Raw genomic sequence first — 5584 nt, forward strand, 5'->3', positions numbered from 1 at the left:
GATAATACAGATTTAGGTATTTGAAGGACAAATCGTATGTGAGAAGGATTCTATTTTTTCCTAAACTCCACGTATATTACCAATCTAGCAATTGGATGCTCTATCACAATCTTGTTACGTGATTTAGAAGACTAGCAAAGAAAGGCGCGGCGGCACGCCGCGCCCATTGTGGTTGCAAGTTGAAGAACAAAAGGTAGGCTTTTTTTAGAATATGTTGCATAGTTTCAATAGGAGAAGACATTGTGAACAAAATTGTTTACTTGAGGACTTTATTTATAAAGTTACAACACATGTAGTTAAGTTTTGAACAATTTGAGTCTGCAGCCATGAAAATGAGGAATATGAAGGCAGGAAGCCATCCCATGCTTTTATTTCTTATCGGCTCATGCTGGACATGTCAGATATTAGACATCGTAATTAAGGGGAAAAGAATGGGCTATCACTGCCAATATGCCATTGAATAAATCCACAGCACATAGTGCACTGATGAATATTTATAATTCTTGCCGCAAATTGGAATTATGGGTATTATCTTACTTATTAGTGTGTGCAATCATGCAAATTTACCAGTCGTCTTAGTATTCTTGCATGTAAAATGAAGACAGAACCATGTGCCTGGTGTGATAAAGAATCAAAAAGAGTATTCTCTATTGATGTAGCTGGAATAGAGTAAGAAACCTACTCGGGCTAAATCAATGCGAAGAGCACATGTCCTAACTGGTAGAAATAAAATACACCTCAGCTATTATTACCTGTAGATATCTAAATATGTACTCACATCAGGTGGAAGACAAATACAACAGACACGCTGGAGGGCTACTATGTATTGTCGATTGTTTTATACTGGAAGCGACGATCCAGTAGCGTCCAGTTCAGAAAATAAGAGCGACAATAGATTGCAACATGAGAAATAGTTGAGGTGCTCATGGAGAATTAACTATTGAGTTATTCTCCTGCTTTCTTACATTTTGTATGCTCGTGGAGAACTAACTAACAGTAAGGGTTTCATTAGTGATTGCACTGACCTGTCCAGCCTCAGTATCATCATCATATTCTTCATCCTACATGAAAGCAATAATGATTCAGAAACAGTTTCGAGTCTCACAAAGTCTAACGGGAATAGTAAAATTAAAAAATAGCTAAATAGCTAAAAAAAAATGGAAGATGAACAAAACACAGCTGACTCCCACTGCAAGAGAACAATCTACATAAAAAATCAGAAAACATATGCAAGAAGAAACATGGATGTAAAGAACCTTATGGTGTTTTGGCAGGCCAAAGCCTAAGGGGCAATATATCGTGTAGGTACCATTACATCTCTATATATACTGCATAAGGTTTACGCCACGTAGTGCCTATGCGTCTTTAGTAGGTATACGGTCAGTATTAACAAATGTATGCATGTGTTTGATGGCTAACGGATTACTACTGGACTGCCAAATTTGAAAATCAGTATCTCTGAACATGTGTTAGAACTAAGATGAGACATATAATGCACGCAAGAATTAGATGAATTTCTGAACAGCTGTTAGAACAGGGACACGTACCTACACCCTTCTTGCCGGAAGTACATCTGGCTGGGGCGATGAAAAGAAGACAGTGGAAGGAGAAAATGGTCGTCGACGCTGCCGGGCACCGGTGGGACAGAATGCACATGGACTTAAGACAGACCCGCGCTTGAGGCCACCGTTTCCCGTTGAGTTTTCGACGTCCAACGCCACACAGATGCCCGAGATGGCTCCGGGCGTTGCTCGAATCGCCCTGGAGCGCCAAGGCTGCCGCAGGAGGTGATGTGGCCCATGTAGCTGATGGGGATATGTGAGGGCGCAGTGCAATGAGCTCTGCTTTGTCGCAACCCCATTTCCATACACAACACAGTTGCATTTCTATAGCTAATAACATGAACACAAGTTCTGAAACCAAGGCGGAAAGGAAGCCCTGCAAAAAAGAAAATTAAGGATATGGATGGGTTGATAGAGTGCAAAATAAGCATAGAGAGACCTGTAACACATAGAGAAAACCACCCAAAAATAGTTATAGAAAAATTGGCTTGTAAAAAACTCAAAACCCAGAACAGGGGAACTGTTCATTTCTTATTTTTTTGCACAGGGGCAGGGAAACTATTGACGACCATAATGAATTGAATCTAAAAGGTGGATGCTAGCATAGGCAGTCATACACCATCCAAATCTCTGAGTAGATGTTTTCTATCGAAAGAAGAGTATATTAAATTGCATAGTAAGGGTAAGAAGCACACTCAAAACTGAATTACATGGTAAGAGTGTTTTCTACCTTTTGAAGCCCCCCTTTGTTTCTTGGCCGTCAGGCGATGTCTACAGCGAGGTGTGCTTCCTAACCATAGAGGAATGGAATGCTCTAGCTTGCCTCTTCCAGACATCAGAGAATCTCATGGCTGTAGTCCCACTTCTAATACTCTTCATAGCTCGTCGCTGTTCATCGTGATGGCACCCCAGCCCTTCCATTCTGCAATCAACCACTCAACAAAGTAGCACACAGCATCATCCTGTTATAAAACAGTGTGCATCAACAGCCTGTAATAGGAACATAAAAAATTCTAGAAACAACTATTTCATGTAAAAATATATGTCTCCATATTCAGGCCTTGTGAATTCAACATTGATAGGCCCACTATTCCAGTTTGCTGGTCTATATACAACATAAACCTTATGTAGTAGGCAAAATAGAAGAAGTTCATGGACATCTTATGACCTAACTGATACATAAAATTAGCTCACCATGTCTATCAGATCCATGGGAAGCAACATTTGAAAACCTAATATCTTGAGAAAAATAATGTGGCAAACCAGATTCTACTGTGTTACTGAACTCCATGAACACATCACCCCCTCCAGCCTCTCCGGAGATAAACCTTGAGAAGCTGGGAAAATGTTACCTCCCGAAACAAAAGTATGTGCCACTGTAACATCCAGGACATACAGTTCATTAAACCTCGATATCTCTGGTAGTACAGATCAAGCCAAATATTAAGATTCTACTACCATTATATCAGCCTGCCTTCATAGGGAATCTTCAGCAAGATGACCCAAAACATCTCCACAATCGGCACCATAATAAGCAATTTATACCTGTCTAAAAAAGGAGTGTCAACATTACGGAAGAAAGAAATCTGAAAGGTCAAAGATTACAATGACTATGCATAAACTAAAGATGACACTGTGCAGGTAATTTTGCTAGCACAATCATTGTTAGTAATGTTGTAAGCATCCTCATACACAATTGATTTTTAGGTGCATTTACCACATGAGAAAAACCATAGTGTTTGATTGGATAGTATTCCATCCATAGTGATCTCACATTTTAATTGCTTGTACTGTTAGCCCTACATATGAACCGCTTCAAAATGGCGATAAGCCAGAGAACTGTAAATTTACCGAAATTGTGTATGTATTCCCCAAATCAGATCATATTAGACAACCTTCAGGTATACAAAAAGATAGAACAGGAAAAACATTCAGAGAATTACATTGTCTTCCTCTTATTCTCTTGACCAAGCAATTCAAAATCAGAGTGGAGGAAGGGGTCTTCTTCGGTTGCACACATACTCTGAAATTTGCACACAAACATGGATAGAAATATACCTGACAACACTCCATGGCTGCAGGACATTGGATATCAAAATCCTGCATTTCAAGGAAAGAAAACACTTGATTGCAGGGGAAAAAAATATCCTTTGACTGAAGCCACAATTCCTCCATGGTATAAATAAATTGACCAAGAAAAATGCGTTGGCATGGCATACAAAGAGATGAGAAGTAAAACTGAATCTTTACCAAATAAATAGGCGTCAAGTTGAGAGAACCAACACCAATGGAGTGGAGAGGTGATGTAATATTTGAGTCTTTAGAAACTTTTATTAATCTGCATACTACTCGCAGACTTCTCTACCAAAAAAGCACACAAGTTAATCAAGATGAATCAGCCAACTGGAGAAAATATCATCAAATGCGGCCACCTTTATCTGGAAGACAATCTGTGTCTCATGCTCTTCTTTTGTCAATAACATGTCACAGTCCATGATCTTGTGAAGACCATTGATTTCATATGGTGTGGGTACTGTCGTCTCCAACAGCAGGTTCATTGGTTTGCACCACTGTTTTGATGTTTCCCTTTCAATTGAAATAGCATATAGGTCTCTGCAATGCCGCAACCACTGAAAGAGGCAAACAAACCATTAATATGCAGTTCTGAGTCAGTTCAACATAAGCTTGAAATAGGAAAAATGTAAAACAGTGAATTAGTCATTGAGTGGGTTGAATCAGGCCTTTATATCACAGAAAAGTGTAAAGTCAGAACAATCAAATTGAAATCTTGAGGAGCTTTCCTACTGGAGCACATAGCTTAAATGGTTGAATCTAGAACCAAAATATCCACATATCTTTGTCAAGAAAGAATGAACTATCGAAACTGTCAATATTATGTACCTTCGATAATAACAGCATATTACATTGTAATACCTAAGCACAATATATGTTTTCACTGATTATACTAACACACGCACAAAAGATCCTGAGCTTCAGCTGTACCTCCATGCCATCAGTGTCGTGTCTTTGTCTGAATCAACATTAAACGGCCCATCCTTTTCATTAGGAGATTCCTAGAAATATAGACGTGTTCCACTGCTATGAATCATTTTTGTAAGACAATCCTTTCCATGGATATAAGAGATGCAATGTAGCATACCTGAGATAATTTATCAGAAATAGTCCGTTAAGAAATTTTGCCATCATCAACTGAAACTCAATCCTCTCATGTGCCCCTCACCACCATCCCCCGGGCTCTGCCGCCTTCTAGAGCACCGGAGCGTCCTTGTTGCATCCTTCTGCGATGGCCGGCGTCAGGGAAGAGGAGGAAGCCAGCCACGATTGGCAAGGCGAGGCAGGCGTAGGCTCTAGGCTGAGAGGAGGCGGAACCACTGCAGCGAGTCATGGTCACCACCCCAATCCGGCCGCTCTGCCGGCACCCACGCGCACGTCCTCTCCTCAGCTTGAGAAAGGACGGACCACGGGATGGCTGCGTCGGCTCTTCCCATAGCCACAACGCCTCTAGAAGGAGAGGAGGGCGCTGAGGTCCACCATCGTGCCGCCGGCCGCGCCGGGAAGGAGAGGAGAGCCCCGAGCTCCTCACCCCCGCCGTCCTTATCTCAGGAGGCGATGGGGGCGGGCGCCGCTGAGTCTTCCGCTGGCTGCAGGGGCGCTCTAGGCCATGGCGCGGCTGGTGCGGCCAACCGCCGAGCCCGCCAGACCTGTGGCCGGCGCGGGCGCCCCGGCCGCCTACACCTCGTCCTGGGAGAGAAAGAGAGAGGAAGCACGGCTGGGACAAAATGACAAATACAACAGGAATAAATCCAAAAAAAATAGCTGGGGGAGATGAGATGGGGGCATTACTTGGCTGACGGAAATCCCGCTGGTCACCGCCAGACCTGTGGCCGGCGCGGGCGCCTCCATCCTCGCTGTTCCCTGATAGTCGTCCCGCATCCATGCCGACCGTGACGCCGCCGCCCAAACTACCACAGGGCGCGCGGTGATCAGATCGGCCAACGTCG

At 42.8% G+C, this 5584-nt stretch overlaps 1 long non-coding RNA gene across 8 annotated transcripts; it reads right to left on the reverse strand.

Moving 5' to 3' along the window:
• Nucleotides 1-626: 626 nt before the first annotated feature.
• Nucleotides 627-5123, reverse strand: LOC124683466. 8 transcript variants are annotated; one of them, XR_006996702.1, is made up of 9 exons: nucleotides 4723-5123; nucleotides 4566-4636; nucleotides 3995-4192; nucleotides 3813-3918; nucleotides 3621-3662; nucleotides 3021-3107; nucleotides 2293-2938; nucleotides 1548-1938; nucleotides 627-1061 (listed from the first exon to the last, which is right to left on the reverse strand). It is a non-coding gene; the product is annotated as an uncharacterized LOC124683466 (long non-coding RNA). The 8 variants fall into 8 exon arrangements; XR_006996703.1 differs by having other exon boundaries at nucleotides 3021-3111; XR_006996698.1 differs by having other exon boundaries at nucleotides 3506-3662.
• Nucleotides 5124-5584: the final 461 nt, after the last annotated feature.

This window comes from Lolium rigidum, chromosome 1 (genome assembly GCF_022539505.1).
Source record: "Lolium rigidum isolate FL_2022 chromosome 1, APGP_CSIRO_Lrig_0.1, whole genome shotgun sequence".
Classification (NCBI taxonomy): domain Eukaryota; kingdom Viridiplantae; phylum Streptophyta; class Magnoliopsida; order Poales; family Poaceae; genus Lolium; species Lolium rigidum.